At 48.8% G+C, this 20,016-nt stretch overlaps 1 protein-coding gene across 1 annotated transcript in view; it reads left to right on the top strand.

Moving 5' to 3' along the window:
- LOC121543416 (staphylococcal nuclease domain-containing protein 1-like) overlaps positions 1–20,016 on the top strand; it is a 277,997-nt gene that overhangs the window by 79,479 nt on the left and 178,502 nt on the right. The gene's annotated exons all lie outside the window — the stretch shown is intronic.

The following is a 20,016-nucleotide window of genomic DNA, read 5'->3' as shown; positions in this document are numbered from 1 at the left end:
GTGTAGACAGGAGTAGGCTAATTGGGATATATAATTTTGGCAATTCCTAGCCTTAGGGACACGCCGCCTATGTCAATATACACTGCTCAAAAAAATAAAGGGAACACTTAAACAACACATCCTAGATCTGAATGAATGAAATAATCTTATTAAATACTTTACTTACTTTACATTACATTTTCTTTACATAGTTGAATGTGCTGACAACAAAATCACACAAAAATGATCAATGGAAATCAAATGTATCAACCCATGGAGGTCTGGATTTGGAGTCACCCTCAAAATTAAAGTGGAAAACCACACTACAGGCTGATCCAACGTTGATGTAATGTCCTTAAAACAAGTCAAAATGAGGCTCAGTAGTGTGTGTGTGGCCTCCACGTGCCTGTATGACCTCCCTACAACGCCTGGGCATGCTCCTGATGAGGTGGCGGATGGTCTCCTGAGGGATCTCCTCCCAGACCTGGACTAAAGCATCCGCCAACTCCTGGACAGTCTGTGGTGCAACGTGGCGTTGGTGGATGGAGCGAGACATGATGTCCCAGATGTGCTCAATTGGATTCAGGTCTGGGGAACGGGTGGGCCAGTCCATAGCATCAATGCCTTCCTCTTGCAGGAACTGCTGACACACTCCAGCCACATGAGGTCTAGCATTGTCTTGCATTAGGAGGAACCAAGGGCCAACCGCACCAGCATATGGTCTCACAAGGGGTCTGAGGATCTCATCTCGGTACCTAATGGCAGTCAGGCTACCTCTGGCGTGCACATGGAGGGCAGTGCGGCCCCCCCAAAGAAATGCCACCCCTCACCATGACTGACCCACCGCCAAACCGGTCATACTGGAGGATGTTGCAGGCAGCAGAACGTTCTCCACAGCGTCTCCCAGACAGTGTGAACCTGCTTTCATCTGTGAAGAGCACAGGGTGCCAGTGGCGAATTTGCCAATCTTGGTGTTCTCTGGCAAATGCCAAACGTCCTGCACGGTGTTGGGCTGTAAGCACAACCCCCACCTGTGGACGTCGGGCCCTCATACCACCCTCATGGAGTCTGTTTCTGACCGTTTGAGCAGACACATGCACATTTGTGGCCTGCTGGAGGTCATTTTGCAGGGCTCTGGCAGTGCTCCTCCTGCTCCTCCTTGCACAAAGGCGGAGGTAGCGGTCCTGCTGCTGGGTTGTTGCCCTCCTACGGCCTCCTCCACGTCTCCTGATGTACTGGCCTGTCTCCTGGTAGCGCCTCCATGCTCTAGACACTACGCTGACAGACACAGCAAACCTTCTTGCCACAGCTCGCATTGATGTGCCATCCTGGATGAGCTGCACTACCTGAGCCACTTGTGTGGGTTGTAGACTCCGTCTCATGCTACCACTAGAGTGAAAGCACCGCCAGCATTCAAAAGTGACCAAAACATCAGCCAGGAAGCATAGGAACTGAGAAGTGGTCTGTGGTCACCACCTGCAGAACCACTTCTTTATTGGGGGTGTCTTGCTAATTGCCTATAATTTCCACCTGTTGTCTATTCCATTTGTACAACAGCATGTGAAATGTATTGTCAGTGTTGCTTCCTAAGTGGACAGTTTGATTTCACAGAAGTGTGATTGACTTGGAGTTACATTGTGTTGTTTAAGTGTTCCCTTTATTTTTTTGAGCAGTGTACTATCCCCCATAGTAGTAAAGTTGACCAATTCTATTGGTCGGGACAGTTGTGGGATAATAGATCCCAAAGTAATACAACTAGACTCCATACATATAGGCCTAGACTCCATACATATATATATTTTTTAAAGCAATGAGTCTGATGCAATAGATGAGAACGTTTAGCTTAAAATGTTGAGAAAAAAATATTTCTTAACATTATTAGCACAGCAATGCCTACAAGGCAGTAGGCTACGCACAAATGTGCATTTGGCTACAGCACAATAAAATAAAGTTGAAAACCAATAGAACATGAGAGAAATATGGTTGGATTTTGCCTAGGCTACTTTGAAGCAAGGTAAAACACGCCTCATAATGTATAATAAAACGTTCAAGTTTCAAAGAATTAAGTAGCTATAGGTTTTCAAAATGCATACGGCCTCCAGCTCACTGCAAAGTGGTGTGTGACATGCTGATGAAGCCTGCCTTCCATTGCCTATGCATTTGAATAGCAAATGGGAAGTGCGCTTCAATTAATAGTTGAGAAATAAAACTAGTAGTTATTTTTAATCATGGCCCAAAAACTATTTTTAACACACGATTGCATTTAGAATTGTTGAGCAATGATTGGCCTTATAAAATCACTGTCTAACAGATGTTCCGCTAAAATGCTCTCCATCTGTATGCTGTGTACGTGTGATAAATAAGATACATAACGAATAGTATGCAAATTAACCCATTGACCGATAAGCATGACCGGTCTAATGTACAGTGCATTCGAAAAGTATTCCGACCCCTTGACTTTTTCCACATTTTGTTACCTTACAGCCTTATTCTAAAATTGATTCAATAGTTTTTTTCCCCTCATCAACCTACACATAATACCCCATAATGACAAAGCAAAAACAGGTTTTTAGAAATTTTAGCAAATGTATATAAAAAAAAAAAAAACTATCACATTTACATAAGTATTCAGACCTTTTACTCAGTACATTGTTGAAGCACCTTTGGCAGCGATTACAGCCTCGAGTCTTCTTCGGTATGACACTACAAGCTTGGCACACCTGTATTTGGCAAGTTTATCCCATTCCTCTCTGTAGATCCTCTCAAGCTCTGTCAGGTTGGATGGGGAGTGTCGCTGCACATCTATTTTCAGGTCTCTCCAGAGATGTTTGATCGGGTTCAAGTCCGGGCTCTGGCTGGGCCACTCAAGGACATTCAGAGACTTGTCCTCAAGCCACTCCTGCGTTTTTTTGGCTGTGTGCTTAGGGTCATTGTCCTTTTGGAAGGTGAACCATCGCCCCCAGTCTGAGGTCCTGAGCGCTCTGGAGCAGGTTTTCATCAAGGATCTCTCTGTACTTTGCTCCGTTCATCTTTCCCTCGATCCTGACTAGTCTCCCAGTCCCTGGTGCTGAATAACATCCCCGCAGCATGATGCTGCCACTACCATGCTTCACCGTAGGGATGGTGCCAGGTTTATTCCAGACGTGACGCTTGGCATCAGTCCAAAGAGTTCAAACTTGGTTTAATCAGACCAGAGAATGGTTTAAGAGTCTTTAGGTGCCTTTTGGCAAACTCCAAGCATGCTGTCATTTGCCTTTTACTGAGGAGTGGCTTCCATCTGGCCACTCTACCATAAAGGCCTGATTGGTGGAGTGCTGTAGAGAGAGTTGTCCCATCTCCACAGAGGAACTCTAGAGCTCTGTCAGAGTGACCTTCGGGTTCTTGGTCACCTCCCTGACCAAGGCCCTTCTCCCCCAATTTCTCAGTTTGTCCCGGGCAGCCAGCTCTAGGAAGAGTCTTAGTGGTTCCAAACGTCTTCCATTTAATAGTGATGGAGGCCACTGTGTTCTTGGGGACCTTCAATGCTGCAGAAATGTTTTGGTACCCTTCCCCAGATCTGTGACTCAACACAATCCTGTCTCAGAGCTCTACGGACAATTTCTTCGACCTCATGGCTTGGTTTTTGCTCTGACATGCACTGTCAACTATGGGACCATACATAGACAGGAGTATGCCTTTCCAAATCATGTCAATCAATTGAATTTACCATAGGTGGACTCCAATGAAGTTGTAGAAACATCTCAAGGATGATCGATGGAGACAGGATGCACCTGAGCTCAATTTTGAATCTCATAGCAAAGAGTCTGAATACTTATGTAAATAAGGTATTTCCATTTTTTATTTGTAATAAATGTGCAAAAAAATCAACCTGTTTTTGCTTCGTCATTATGAGGTATTGTGTGTAGATTATTTATTACCAGCTTTCAGAAACCCTGCCATGAATATATCATTCACAACATTTGGACGGGAGCTATAAGCCAGTTATAATACAAAAAAACTGTAAAATGTGTCTTGTTATTGCTTGAATTCAGGCTTGGCTGAACTGCTTTCAATGGGGAAAGATTGCTTCTGTACCCCACTTCTGTGATTTTAGTTGAAAACGTCACTTTCCCATGTGGACCTATGAGGGGAGCGCAGGATGTTTTGGGGCTTTAGGCCTACCTTCTTTAGGGGTTAGGAAGTCAAGGGGATGAGATGTCCTTTCAGAGATGTTTTGCAGGGTAAACAAGACTCTTGTCAAGGAAAAGGGTAAAGCGTGGACATAAGGAGAGAACCATCCCATTGTTTGTGTGTTTGCCTGCCCTGGGAATAGGCAAAGTGTTGGTGTGTATGTGCTGTCTGCTTGATCCCCGTGGGTGCGGGGTGTGTGTGTCGTATTGAGCTAGCTTAAAGGGACATTTTAAAAAATGTTCAACTTCATATTCATCATCTCCAGCACCACCCTAACATCAACATATGTGAAAATTGTGGTTTTCTGTTTTGTAGTAAAAAAAGATAGGCATTGCCTACGAAGGCATTATCTTCCTCTATCACAATTGGTTAAAATCGCATGATGCACACCGATGTCATTGGAAACACTTACCGTCCTATATCTTTTTAACTACAAAACATAGAAACGCACCATTTTCACTTAATGTTGATGTTGGGGTGATGCTGGAGATAATGAATACGATTTATTTTTATTTTTTGTATTTCCCATTAACTTTACCATCTCTCTGTCAACACTTATGGAGATTCACTCAGTTCCTGGAAATTAAGGGCTGAGAGATGGAGCGGCTTTAGCCCAGAGACTCATGCATCCTGTGTGTGTGGCTGTGTGTGTGTTTGCTAAACTAGCTGGCAACCAGAGACTGTGTGTGTGTGTGTGTGTGTGTGTGTGTGCAGTCCCATAAATCTGTATAATGAAAAAGGATCCTGTGAATTTCTCTGGTTGTCTGATGAGGCAGTTCATTAAGGAGTTCTCCTCGTCTTCATGTTTTTGATTAGCACTGTTATAGAAGGAAAATATTCACCAGTTTGTAAATTGTTAATGAATATGACAAAACAAGAAAAAAAGTATGTTCCTTATTTTTCCCAGTGCCCAAATACAGCAGGCTAGTTTTGGGGGGAATTTAGTTGCATTTTTCATGTCCCTACTAAAAAAAACAATTTCATCTCTTTTATTCACTGTCAGTCGCTCTCGCTCTCAACTTTTTTTGTCCTTTCCCTCCATTAACCATGGCAGTGGTATACAATGTCTACTGTTAACTTCCTTGTTGTGAGTGATGTTGGCGGAAATGGTTTGTATCAGTCTTCCATCCTGACCAGAGCTGACTTAAGGCTCTAAGCAAGCAGTCATCCATTGCAGATAGCCAGGCAAATTGCTAGTGAAGTGGGCTGTGGTGAATGGCTGTAATATAATGAGCTTTAGCTCACTCTACAATCACTGGCCTGCTTTGCTCTTTAAAGGAGGAATGCACGTTCTTGGAAATAAATACATGTTATTGAATTGATGTTTATTGTTGCAAGATGACATTGATCAAAATTAATATGAACACATAGGCCTAGGACTGCTATTGGCAGATTGATAATGTGGTTGGCAGATTGATAATGTGGTTGCACTCTGAAAAGGAAAGTGAATGAATGGGGGGAGAGTACGTACAGTGGCTTACAAAAGTATTCACCCCCCTTGGCGTTTTTCCTATTTTGTTGCCTTACAACCTGGATTTAAAATAGATTTTTGGGGGGTTTGTATCATTTTGATTTACACAACATGCCTACCACTTTGAAGATGCAAAATAATTTTGTTTGTAAAACAAACAAGAAATAAGACAAAAAAACAGAACTTGAGCGTGCATAACTATTCAACCCCCCAAAATCAATACTTTGTAGAGCCACCTTTTGCAGCAATTACAGCTGCAAGTCTCCTGGGGTATGTTTCTATAAGCTTGGCACATCTAGCCACAGGGATTTTTGCCTATTCTTCAAAGCAAAACTGCTCCAGCTCCTTCAAGTTGGATGGGTTCCGCTGGTGTATAGCAATCTTTAAGTCATACCACAGATTCTCAATTGGATTGAGGTCTGGGCTTTGACTAGGCCATTCCAAGACATTTAAATGTTTCCCCTTAAACCACTCGAGTGTTGCTTTAGCAGTATGCTTAGGGTCATTGTCCTGCTGGAAGGTGAACCTCCGTCCCAGTCTCAAATCTCTGGAAGACTGAAACAGGTTTCCCTGAAGAATTTCCCTGTATTTAGCGCCATCCATCATTCCTTCAATTCTGACAAGTTTCCCAGTCCCTGCCGATGGTCACTATTCCGTAAAGCCAAGCTCTGTGGAGTGTACGGCTTAAAGTGGTCCTATGGACAGATACTCCAATCGCCGCTGTGGAGCTTTGCAGCTCCTTCAGGGTTATCTTTGGTCTCTTTGTTGCCTCTCTGATTAATGCCCTCCTTGCCTGGTCTGTGAGTTTTGGTGGGCGGCCCTCTCTTGGCAGGTTTGTTGTGGTGCCATATTCTTTCAATTTTTTAATAATGGATTTAATGGTGCTCCGTGGGATATTCAAAGTTTCTGATATTTTTTATAACCCAACCATGAGCTGTACTTCTCCACAACTTTGTCCCTGACCTGTTTGAAGAGCTCCTTGGTCTTCATGGTGCCGCTTTCTTGGTGGTGCCCCTTGCTTAGTGGTGTTGCAGAGTCTGGGGCATTTCAGAACAGGTATATACAGTGGGGAGAACAAGTATTTGATACACTGCCGATTTTGCAGTTTTCCTACTTACAAAGCATGTAGAGGTCTGTAATTTTTATCATAGGTACACTTCAACTGTTAGACAGAATCTAAAACAAAAATCCAGAAAAATCACATTGTATGATTTTTAAGTAATTAATTTGCATTTTATTGCATGACATAAGTATTTGATACATCAGAAAAACAGAACTTAATATTTGGTACAGAAACCTTTGTTTGCAATTACAGAGATCATACGTTTCCTGTAGGTCTTGACCAGGTTTGCACACACTGCAGCAGGGATTTTGGCCCACTCCTCCATACAGACCTTCTCCAGATCCTTCAGGTTTCGGGGCTGTCACTGGGCAATACGGACTTTCAGCTCCCTCCAAAGATTTTCTATTGGGTTCAGGTCTGGAGACTGGCTAGGCCACTCCAGGACCTTGAGATGCTTCTTACGAAGCCACTCCTTAGTTGCCCTGGCTGTGTGTTTCGGGTCGTTGTCATGCTGGAAGACCCAGCCACGACCCCATCTTCAATGCTCTTACTGAGGGAAGGAGGTTGTTGGCCAAGATCTCGCGATACATGGCCCCATCCATCCTCCCCTCAATATGGTGCAGTCGTCCTGTCCCCTTTGCAGAAAAGCATCCCCAAAGAATGATGTTTCCACCTCCATGCTTCACGGTTGGGATGGTGTTCTTGGGGTTGTACTCATCCTTCTTCTTCCTCCAAACATGGCGAGTGGAGTTTAGACCAAAAAGCTCTATTTTTGTCTCATCAGACCACATGACCTTCTCCCATCCAGATGGTCATTGGCAAACTTCAGACGGACCTGGACATGTACTGGCTTGAGCAGGGGGACCTTGCGTGCGCTGCAGGATTTTAATCCATTATGGCGTAGTGTGTTACTAATGGTTTTCTTTGAGACTGTGGTCCCAGCTCTCTTCAGGTCATTGACCAGGTCCTGCCGTGTAGTTCTGGGCTGATCCCTCACCTTCCTCATGATCATTGATGCCCCACGAGGTGAGATCTTGCACGGAACCCCAGACCGAGGGTGATTGACCATCATTTTGAACTTCTTCCGTTTTCTAATAATTGCGCCAACAGTTGTTGCCTTCTCACCAAGCTGCTTGCCTATTGTCCTGTATCCCATCCTAGCCTTGTGCAGGTCTACAATTTTATCCCTGATGTCCTTACACAGCTCTCTGGTCTTGGCCATTGTGGAGAGGTTGGAGTCTGTTTGAGTGTGTGGACAGGTGTCTTTTATACAGGTAACGAGTTCAAACAGGTGCAGTTAATACAGGTAATGAGTGGAGAACAGGAGGGCTTCTTAAAGAAAAACGAACAGGTCTGTGAGAGCCGGAATTCTTACTGGTTGGTAGGTGATCAAATACTTATGTCATGCAATAAAATGCAAATTAATTACTTAAAAATCATACAATGTGATTTTCTGGATTTTTGTTTTAGATTCCGTCTCTCACAGTTGAAGTCTACCTATGATAAAATTACAGACCTCTACATGCTTTGTAAGTAGGACAACCTGCAAAATTGGCAGTGTATCAAATACTTGTTCTCCCCACTGTATATACTGAGATCATGTGACACTTAGATTGCACACAAATTTACTTTAGTTAACTAATTATGTGACTTCTGAAGGTAATTGGTTGCACCAGATCTTATTTAGGGGCTTCATAGCAAAGGGGTTGAATACATATGCACACACCACTTTTCGGTTATTTATTTAGTTTTTTGAAATAAGTAATTTTTTTAATTTCACTTCACCAATTTGGACTATTTTGTGTATGTCCATTACATGAAATCCAAATAAAAATCAATTTAAATTACAGGTTGTAATGCAACAAAATAGGAAAAACGCTAAGGGGGATGAATACTTTTGCAAGGCACTGTATGACCTGGATAAAGGGACATGGTGCCCTGTTGTACCTCAACTCCTCTAGTCTGTCTCACCTGTATGTGGCTACAGTAAATCACATCCATCGAGATGGAATAAGAATATATAAAACGTAATATCACTAGTTTAACATCTATGGCCAAACCCCCCTATTCTGACTGACTGTTTTCTTAGACCTCCACACCATCCGGACAGGTCTGAGGCAGCGAGGGTAGGAGAACACTGAGACGTGATGCGATCATACAAAATGCATGGATTACAGATTAAATTACGCTAATGTGCTTTTGGGCAATAAAGGTTAGACTAGGTCAGGGATTGGCAACTTTGGACCCCCTTTTGTAGGCCCAAGGATCAATTCCCCACCACTCCTCAATTGTAATTTATTTTTTGGGAGGAGGAACTCAGTCGTGGTCTCAATTTACTGTTGAGAGTTAGAATAGTAGAATACACAAGGTGCAATTTGGAAATATGTTTGTGCATCAGCAGTTTTTCTCTAATGTCAGTTAATGGCCTTATATAGTCTTATAGTCTTATAATCTCCACCCGGCACAGCCAGAAGAGAACTGGGCACCCCTCAGTTCCTGGTTCCTCTCTAGGTTTCTTCTTACGTTCCAACCTTTCTAGGGAGTTTTTCCTAGCCACCGTGCTTCTACACCTGTATTAGCTGCTCTTTGGGGTTTTAGGCTGCATTTCTGTATAAGCACTTTGTGTAAACTGCTGATGTAAAAAAGGCTTTATGAATACATTTTGATTGATTGATTGATTTGACTGACAGTCACTCAATTAGCGCATGTCAGCAAAACAATTTTTTTGGGGGCCCCCACTGATTTTGTTAGTCACTCACTCAGATATCATATTAAAAACTGCTAACATTCCTCTACGCCCCGTGGTAAAATGTGTAGAATGGCAGGAAATTAACTCTAAAACGTACATTTTTGCTCTCTGCTGTTGAGGGGGTCTGCTAAAACATTTTGTTTAGGGCCCTCAAAAGGCTAGGGCTGGCTCTGACTGCATGTGTGGGTATGGATGTGGGTATGCAGACTTGCGAGCCGCTGCGGCCCCTCATGATGAGTTCAGATTTTTTTTGTCCTTCACCCCCATCAAAGGTAACCATCCCTGGTCTAGGGTAATGATCCCTAAATTAGAGATCTGAGGGGAGCATGTAGAGGGAGGAGGGTGAGAGGGGGAGGGATGACTCGCCCGGCAGGAAGCGGCTCCGTGTGGCGAATTTACCCCCCGCCGCAATCCGCGCTCACCTCTCCCAGCTCCATGCCATACCAGTCTCCTAGCCCCATGCCATACCAGCCTCCTAGCTCCATGCCATACCAGTCTCCCAGCTCCTAGCCCTATGCCATACTAGTCTCCTAGCTCCTAGCCCCATGCCATACTAGTCTCCTAGCCCCATGCCATACTAGTCTCCTAGCTCCTAGCCCCATGCCATACTAGTCTCCTAGCTCCTAGCTCCATGCCATACCAGTCTCCTAGCTCCTAGCCCCATGCCATACTAGTCTCCTAGCCCATGCCATACTAGTCTCCTAGCTCCTAGCTCCATGCCATACTAGTCTCCTAGCCCCATGCCATACTAGTCTCCTAGCCCCATGCCATACTAGTCTCCTAGCCCCATGCCATACTAGTCTCCAAGCTCCTAGCTCATGCCATACCAGCCTCCCAGCTCCTAGGCCCATGCCATACCAGCCTCCCAGCTCCTAGCTCCATGCCATACCAGTCTCCTAGCTCCATGCCATACTAGGCTCCTAGCTCCTAGCCCCATGCCATACTAGTCTCCAAGCTCCTAGCTCATGCCATACCAGCCTCCCAGCTCCTAGGCCCATGCCATACCAGCCTCCCAGCTCCTAGCCCCATGCCATACTAGTCTCCTAGCTCCTAGCCCCATGCCATACCAGTCTCCTAGCTCCTAGCCCCATGCCATACCAGCCTCCTAGCTCCATGCCATACCAGTTTCCTATCTCCTAGCCCCATGCCATACTAGTCTCCTAGCTCCTAGCCCCATGCCATACTAGTCTCCCAGCTCCTAGCTCCATGCCATACCAGTCTCCTAGCTCCTAGCCCCATGCCATACTAGTCTCCAAGCTCCTAGCTCATGCCATACCAGCCTCCCAGCTCCTAGGCCCATGCCATACCAGTCTCCCAGCTCCTAGCCCCATGCCATACCAGCCTCCTAGCTCCATGCCATACCAGTTTCCTATCTCCTAGCCCCATGCCATACTAGTCTCCTATCTCCTAGCTCCATGCCATACTAGTCTCCTAGCTCCTAGCTCCATGCCATACCAGTCTCCTAGCTCCTAGCCCCATGCCATACTAGTCTCCTAGCCCATGCCATACTAGTCTCCTAGCTCCTAGCTCCATGCCATACTAGTCTCCTAGCCCCATGCCATACTAGTCTCCTAGCCCCATGCCATACTAGTCTCCTAGCCCCATGCCATACTAGTCTCCTAGCCCCATGCCATACTAGTCTCCTAGCTCCTAGCCCCATGCCATACTAGTCTCCTAGCTCCTAGCTCCATGCCATACCAGTCTCCTAGCTCCTAGCCCCATGCCATACTAGTCTCCTAGCCCATGCCATACTAGTCTCCTAGCTCCTAGCTCCATGCCATACTAGTCTCCTAGCCCCATGCCATACTAGTCTCCTAGCCCCATGCCATACTAGTCTCCTAGCCCCATGCCATACTAGTCTCCAAGCTCCTAGCTCATGCCATACCAGTCTCCTAGCTCCTAGCCCCATGCCATACCAGCCTCCTAGCTCCATGCCATACCAGTTTCCTATCTCCTAGCCCCATGCCATACTAGTCTCCTAGCTCCTAGCCCCATGCCATACTAGTCTCCCAGCTCCTAGCTCCATGCCATACCAGTCTCCTAGCTCCTAGCCCCATGCCATACTAGTCTCCAAGCTCCTAGCTCATGCCATACCAGCCTCCCAGCTCCTAGGCCCATGCCATACCAGTCTCCCAGCTCCTAGCCCCATGCCATACCAGCCTCCTAGCTCCATGCCATACCAGTTTCCTATCTCCTAGCCCCATGCCATACTAGTCTCCTATCTCCTAGCTCCATGCCATACTAGTCTCCTAGCTCCTAGCTCCATGCCATACCAGTCTCCTAGCCCCATGCCATACCAGCCTCCTAGCTCCATGCCATACTAGTCTCCTATCTCCTAGCTCCATGCCATACTAGTCTCCTAGCTCCTAGCTCCATGCCATACCAGTCTCCTAGCTCCTAGCCCCATGCCATACCAGTCTCCTAGCTCCTAGCCCCATGCCATACCAGCCTCCTAGCTCCTAGCCCCATGCCATACCAGCCTCCTAGCCCCATGCCATACCAGTCTCCTAGCTCCTAGCCCCATGCCATACCAGCCTCCTAGCCCCATGCCATACTAGTATCCAAGCTCCTAGCTCCATGCCATACTAGTCTCCTAGCCCCATGCCATACTAGTCTCCTAGCTCCTAGCCCCATGCCATACCAGCCTCCTAGCCCCATGCCATACTAGTATCCAAGCTCCTAGCTCCATGCCATACTAGTCTCCTATCTCCTAGCTCCATGCCATACTAGTCTCCTAGCTCCTAGCTCCATGCCATACCAGTCTCCTAGCTCCTAGCCCCATGCCATACCAGTCTCCTAGCTCCTAGCCCCATGCCATACCAGCCTCCTAGCTCCTAGCCCCATGCCATACCAGCCTCCCTAGCCCCATGCCATACCAGTCTCCTAGCTCCTAGCCCCATGCCATACCAGCCTCCTAGCCCCCATGCCATACTAGTATCCAAGCTCCTAGCTCCATGCCATACTAGTCCCTAGCCCCATGCCATACTAGTATCCTAGCTCCTAGCCCCATGCCATACCAGCCTCCTAGCCCCATGCCATACTAGTATCCAAGCTCCTAGCTCCATGCCATACTAGTCTCCTAGCCCCATGCCATACTAGTCTCCTAGCTCCTAGCCCCATGCCATACCAGCCTCCGAGCTCCTAGCTCCATGCCATACCAGTTTCCTATCTCCTAGCCCCATGCCATACTAGTATCCAAGCTCCTAGCCCCATGCCATACTAGTCTCCTAGCTCCTAGCCCCATGCCATACTAGTATCCAAGCTCCTAGCCCCATGCCATACTAGTCTCCTAGCTCCTAGCTCCATGCCATACTAGTCTCCTATCTCCTAGCCCTATGCCATACTAGTCTCCTAGCTCCTAGCCCCATGCCATACCAGTCTCCTAGCTCCTAGCCCCATGCCATACCAGCCTCCTAGCTCCATGCCATACCAGTTTCCTATCTCCTAGCCCCATGCCATACTAGTCTCCTAGCTCCTAGCCCCATGCCATACTAGTCTCCCAGCTCCTAGCTCCATGCCATACCAGTCTCCTAGCTCCTAGCCCCATGCCATACTAGTCTCCAAGCTCCTAGGCCCATGCCATACCAGTCTCCCAGCTCCTAGGCCCATGCCATACCAGTCTCCCAGCTCCTAGCCCCATGCCATACCAGCCTCCTTGCTCCATGCCATACCAGTTTCCTATCTCCTAGCCCCATGCCATACTAGTCTCCTATCTCCTAGCTCCATGCCATACTAGTCTCCTAGCTCCATGCCATACCAGTCTCCTAGCCCCATGCCATACCAGCCTCCTAGCTCCATGCCATACTAGTCTCCTATCTCCTAGCTCCATGCCATACCAGTCTCCTAGCTCCTAGCCCCATGCCATACCAGTCTCCTAGCTCCTAGCCCCATGCCATACCAGCCTCCTAGCTCCTAGCCCCATGCCATACCAGCCTCCTAGCCCCATGCCATACCAGTCTCCTAGCTCCTAGCCCCATGCCATACCAGCCTCCTAGCCCCATGCCATACCAGTCTCCTAGCTCCTAGCCCCATGCCATACCAGCCTCCTAGCTCCTAGCCCCATGCCATACCAGCCTCCTAGCCCCATGCCATACCAGTCTCCTAGCTCCTAGCCCCATGCCATACCAGCCTCCTAGCCCCATGCCATACTAGTATCCAAGCTCCTAGCTCCATGCCATACTAGTCTCCTAGCCCCATGCCATACTAGTATCCTAGCTCCTAGCCCCATGCCATACCAGCCTCCTAGCCCCATGCCATACTAGTATCCAAGCTCCTAGCTCCATGCCATACTAGTCTCCTAGCCCCATGCCATACTAGTCTCCTAGCTCCTAGCCCCATGCCATACCAGCCTCCCAGCTCCTAGCTCCATGCCATACCAGTTTCCTATCTCCTAGCCCCATGCCATACTAGTATCCAAGCTCCTAGCCCCATGCCATACTAGTCTCCCTAGCTCCTAGCCCCATGCCATACTAGTATCCAAGCTCCTAGCCCCATGCCATACTAGTCTCCTAGCTCCTAGCTCCATGCCATACTAGTCTCCTATCTCCTAGCCCTATGCCATACTAGTCTCCTAGCTCCTAGCCCCATGCCATACCAGTCTCCTAGCTCCTAGCCCCATGCCATACCAGCCTCCTAGCTCCATGCCATACCAGTTTCCTATCTCCTAGCCCCATGCCATACTAGTCTCCTAGCTCCTAGCCCCATGCCATACTAGTCTCCCAGCTCCTAGCTCCATGCCATACCAGTCTCCTAGCTCCTAGCCCCATGCCATACTAGTCTCCAAGCTCCTAGCTCATGCCATACCAGCCTCCCAGCTCCTAGGCCCATGTCATACCAGTCTCCCAGCTCCTAGCCCCATGCCATACCAGCCTCCTTGCTCCATGCCATACCAGTTTCCTATCTCCTAGCCCCATGCCATACTAGTCTCCTATCTCCTAGCTCCATGCCATACTAGTCTCCTAGCTCCTAGCTCCATGCCATACCAGTCTCCTAGCCCCATGCCATACCAGCCTCCTAGCTCCATGCCATACTAGTCTCCTATCTCCTAGCTCCATGCCATACTAGTCTCCTAGCTCCTAGCTCCATGCCATACCAGTCTCCTAGCTCCTAGCCCCATGCCATACCAGTCTCCTAGCTCCTAGCCCCATGCCATACCAGCCTCCTAGCTCCTAGCCCCATGCCATACCAGCCTCCTAGCCCCATGCCATACCAGTCTCCTAGCTCCTAGCCCCATGCCATACCAGCCTCCTAGCCCCATGCCATACTAGTCTCCAAGCTCCTAGCTCCATGCCATACTAGTCTCCTAGCCCCATGCCATACTAGTCTCCTAGCTCCTAGCCCCATGCCATACCAGCCTCCTAGCCCCATGCCATACTAGTATCCAAGCTCCTAGCTCCATGCCATACTAGTCTCCTAGCCCCATGCCATACTAGTCTCCTAGCTCCTAGCCCCATGCCATACCAGCCTCCCAGCTCCTAGCTCCATGCCATACCAGTTTCCTATCTCCTAGCCCCATGCCATACTAGTCTCCTAGCTCCTAGCCCCATGCCATACTAGTATCCAAGCTCCTAGCCCCATGCCATACTAGTCTCCTAGCTCCTAGCTCCATGCCATACTAGTCTCCTATCTCCTAGCCCTATGCCATACTAGTCTCCTAGCTCCTAGCCCCATGCCATACTAGTCTCCTAGCCCCATGCCATCTCTCACAGTTGAAGTGTACCTATGATAAAAATTACAGACCTCTACATGCTTTGTAAGTAGGAAAACCTGCAAAATCGGCAGTGTATCAAATACTTGTTCTCCACACTGTGTATATATATATTTTTTGTTTTTTGTTGGGGGGGTAGAAGGATTACTTTTATACTATCCCAGGTATTCCTTAAAGAGGTAGGGTTTCAAGTGTCTCCAGAAGGTGGTCAGTGACTCCGCTGTCCTGGCGTCGTGAGGGAGATTGTTCCACCATTGGGGTACCAGAGCAGGGAACAGTTTTGACTGGTCTGAGCGGGAACTGTGCTTCCGCAGAGGTAGGGGGACCAACAGGCCAGAGGTGGAAGAACGCAATGCCCTTGTTTGGGTGTAGAGACTGATCAGAGCCTGAAGGGAAGGAGGTGCCGTTCCCCTCACAGCTCCGTAGGCAAGCACCATGGTCTTGTAGCAGATGCGAGCTTCAACTGGAAGCCAGTGGAGTGTGTGGAGGAGCGGGTTGACGTGAGAGAACTTGGGAAGGTTGAACACCAGACGGGCTGCAGCGTTCTGGATGAGTTGTAGGGGTTTAATGGCACAGGCAGGGAGCCCAGCCAACAGCGAGTTGCAGTAATCCAGACGGGAGATGACAAGTGCCTGGATTAGGACCTGTGCCGCTTCCTGTGTAAGGTAGGGTCGTACTCTGCGAATGTTGTAGAGCATGAACCTACAGGATCGGGTCACCGCTTTGATGTTAGCGGAGAATGACAGGGTGTTGTCCAGGGTCACGCCAAAGTTCTTTGCACTCTGGGAGGAGGACACAACGGAGTTGTCATCCGTGATGGCGAGATCATGGAGCGGGCAGTCCTTCCCCGGGAGGAAGAGCAGCTCCGTCTTGCCGAGGTTCAGCTTGAGGCGGTGATCCGACATCCACACTGATATGTCTGCCAGACATGCAGAGATTTGATTCGCCACCTGGTTATCAGAAGGGGGAAAGGAGAAGATTAATTGTGTGTCGTCTGCGTAGCAATGATAGGAGAGAGCATGTGAGGATATGACAGAGCCAAGTGACTTGGTGTATAGAGAGAATAGGAGAAGACCTATAATTGAGACCTGGGGGACACCAGTGGTGAGAGCACGTGGTGCGGAGACAGATTCTCGCCACGCCATCTGGTAGGAGCGACCTGTCAGGTAGGACGCAATCCAAGAGTGAGCCGCGCCGGAGATGCCCAACTCGGAGAGGGTGGAGAGGAGGATCTGATGGTTCACAGTATCAAAGGCAGCGGAAAGGTCTAGAAGGATGAGAGCAGAGGAGAGAGAGTTAGCTTTAGCAGTGCGGAGAGCCTCCGTGACACAGAGAAGAGCAGTCTCAGTTGAATGACCAGTCTTGAAACCTGACTGGTTTGGATCAAGAAGGTCATTCTGAGAGAGATAGCAGGAGAGTTGGCTATAGATGGCACGCTCACGGAGCAGGAGGGGAGGACCGAGCCGGCCGGGAGGATAGGGGACATAGAGAGTCAAAAGATTCAGAGAGGGAGGAGAGGAGGGTTGAGGAGGCAGAATCAGGAGATTGGAGGGAGAAGGATTTAGCAGAGGGAAGAGATGATAGGATGGAAGGGGAGAGAGAGGGCGAAGGTTGCAACGGCACATTACCATCTGAGTAGGGGCAGAGTGAGTAGTGTTGGAGGAGAGCGAGAGAGAAAAGGATACAAAGTAGTGGTCGGAGACTGGGAGGGGAGTTGCAGTGAGATTAGTAGAAGAACAGCATCTAGTAAAGATGAGGTCAAGCGTATTGCCTGCCTTGTGAGTAGGGGGGGACGGTGTGAGGGTGAGGTCAAAAGAGGAAAGGAGGCAGAGAGAAATGAGTCAAAGGCAGACGTAGGGAGATTAAAGTCACCCAGAACTGTGAGGGGTGAGCCATCCTCAGGAAAGGAACTTGTCAAGCTCATTGATGAACTCTCCAAGGGAACCTGGAGGGCGATTAAATGACAAGCATGTTAAGCTTGAATTACCATACCATACCAGTCTCCCAGCTCCATGCCATACCAGTCTCCCAGCTCCATGCCATACCAGTCTCCCAGCTCCATGCCATACCAGTCTCCCAGCTCCATGCCATACCAGTCTCCCAGCTCCATGCCATACCAGTCTCCCAGCTCCATGCCATACCAGTCTCCCAGCTCCATGCCATACCAGTCTCCCAGCTCCATGCCATACCATTCTCCCAGCTCCATGCCATACCATTCTCCCAGCTCCATGCCATACCAGTCTCCCAGCTCCATGCCATACCAGTCTCCCAGCTCCATGCCATACCAGTCTCCCAGCTCCATGCCATACCAGTCTCCCAGCTCCATGCCATACCAGTCTCCCAGCTCCATGCCATACCAGTCTCCCAGCTCCATGCCATACCAGTCTCCCAGCTCCATGCCATACCAGCCTCCTAGCCCCATGCCATACTAGTCTCCTAGCTCCTAGCTCCATGCCATACTAGTCTCCTAGCCCCATGCCATACTAGTATCCTAGCTCCTAGCCCCATGCCATACTAGTCTCCTAGCTCTTAGCTCCATGCCATACCAGCCTCCTAGCTCCTAGCCCCATGCCATACCAGTCTCACACGCTGTGCCACCCACACCCATTCCTCAACCACTGGGTACCATACATCAGGTAACTGACAGGAGGGAATAAAGTAGAGGGTGCAGAGAGGGGGAAGGAAGGAGGGAGAGACGCAGGGGGAAATACAGAGACCGGGAGAGATGGAGAGAGGAAAAGCGAGGGGATGGCAGGAGACAAAAGAGGACAAGGGATAGGGAAAAGGAGCATAGAGAAATGCATGGAGAGAGGGAGAGGAAGGAGGTGTATAGAGAGTGGGATAGTGAAAAAGAGAACGGTTACAGAATATTAGTTTTGAGGAAGCAGTCACAGCGAGAGGAATCACATGGTGACACCCTTGATTATTAGGAACCCTTTAGCATTGTGGATTGCTCTGAAAGAAGTGGGACTAAAACCTATTGGCGATGGGACATGGTCGGCAAACACATTCACTGTGCATGTCACCCTTCATTATGTGGAAGCATTGAGGGATACAATTCAGTTCAGGGGCACATTAACAGGGTTGAGGTCAATTTATGTTAACTCTGTCAAATCACCATATGAATGTGAGAAAGAAAGTCCTAATTTGCAACAATGGATTCGCCAACTAACTACAAGTTCAATGTTTTCAATTCCTGAGTGAAATTAAGTAGCGAAGGGAAGAAATGGACAAGTTCTGACCTGCCGCCTACATGTGTTTTTATAGTTGATGAATTAAATGGTGCTTATGATGATGAATTATGTTTTTTTCTGGCTTTTGACAGGCTGTGTAGCATAGCAACTCACTGCTTCATCCTCTTCTTCCTCCTCTTCCTCCCTAATCCAATCTCCCTTTTTCTCAATACCCATTTAAAGGCTAATTTAAAAGCCCTGATGCAATTTCCAAGCCTCTCTGACCATCCTCTCTCTTCACTGTTTGTGACTTGCAATTGAAGATGGAGAAGGGGCGGTAGAGAGGGATGTAGGGGGAGGAAGAGAGAGGGGGAAGTAGACAGATGGAGGGGGAAGTAGACAGATGGAGGGGGAAGTAGACAGATGGAGGGGGAGGAAGAGAGAGGGGGAAGTAGACAGATGTAGGGGGAAGTAGACAGATGGAGGGGGAAGTAGACAGATGGAGGGGGAGGAAGAGAGAGGGGGAAGTAGACAGATGTAGGGGGAAGTAGACAGATGGAGGGGGAAGTAGACAGATGGAGGGGGAAGTAGACAGATGGAGGGGGAAGTAGACAGATGGAGGGGGGAAGTAGACAGATGGAGGGGAAGTAGACAGATGGAGGGGAAGTAGACAGATGGAGGGGGGAAGTAGACAGATGGAGGGGGAGGAAGAGAGAGGGGGAAGTAGACAGATGTAGGGGGAAGTAGACAGATGGAGGGGGAAGTAGACAGATGGAGGGGGAAGTAGACAGATGGAGGGGGAAGTAGACAGATGGAGGGGGAAGTAGACAGATGGAGGGGGAAGTAGAGAGGGGGAAGTAGACAGATGGAGGGGGAGGAAGAGAGGGGGAAGTAGACAGATGTAGGGGGGAGGAAGAGAGGTGGAGGGAACAAGTGATGGAAGAGGTAGATGGAGAGATTGAAAGGAAATAAGAGGGAGAGGAAGGGATAGATAAAGTGATGAAAAGAAAGAGCGGGTGGGAGGGAATGAAAGATTTAGAGGGGAAGGGAGTGAGAGAGAGGGGGAGCGAGAGAGAGAGAGAGATTGTTTGAGAGTGTTTTCATCACAGGGGTGAGGTTGTCTCTGCTTGCATAAAACATGGAGCTGTCTGAACCGCAGTGCTCAGTAGCACATATGTTCTGGCCACAAGTGATTTGTAGAGCAGTTATTTCAGGGCACCTGTGTGTTTGTTAGTGTGTGTGTGTGTGTGTGTGTGTGTGTGTGTGTGTGTACAAACGACTGTGTACGTGTGTGTGTGAGGGAGGATTGGGCAGCAGCGGCTGGGACGGGCCATATTTCATCTGGCGCATCGCTCACCGGGATCACCGATTTAAAACGTTACATCTTCTGCGTGTGGATAGCCAGCACTACTGAGCAGAGCTGTTTGTGTGTGTGTGTGTCCATAGGGGGCTGTGGGGGGGTTCTGGGCTGGGGAGGGTTCTGGGCTGGGGAGGGGTCTGGGCTGGGGAGGGGGTCTGGGCTGGGGAGGGGGTCTGGGCTGGGGAGGGTTCTGGACTGGGGAGGGGGTCTGGGCTGGGGAGGGGGTCTGGGCTGGGGTGGGTTCTGGGCTGGACAGGGTTCTGGGCTGGACAGGGGTCTGGGCTGGACAGCGTTCTGGGCTGTGGAGGGGTCTGGGCTGGTGAGGGTTCTGGACTGGGGAGGGG

The sequence above is a fragment of the Coregonus clupeaformis genome, chromosome 28 (assembly GCF_020615455.1).
Source record: "Coregonus clupeaformis isolate EN_2021a chromosome 28, ASM2061545v1, whole genome shotgun sequence".
NCBI classification, from domain to species: domain Eukaryota; kingdom Metazoa; phylum Chordata; class Actinopteri; order Salmoniformes; family Salmonidae; genus Coregonus; species Coregonus clupeaformis.
The sequence above is the reverse complement of the archived record's forward strand: the minus strand, read 5'-3'. Positions and strand labels throughout refer to the sequence as shown.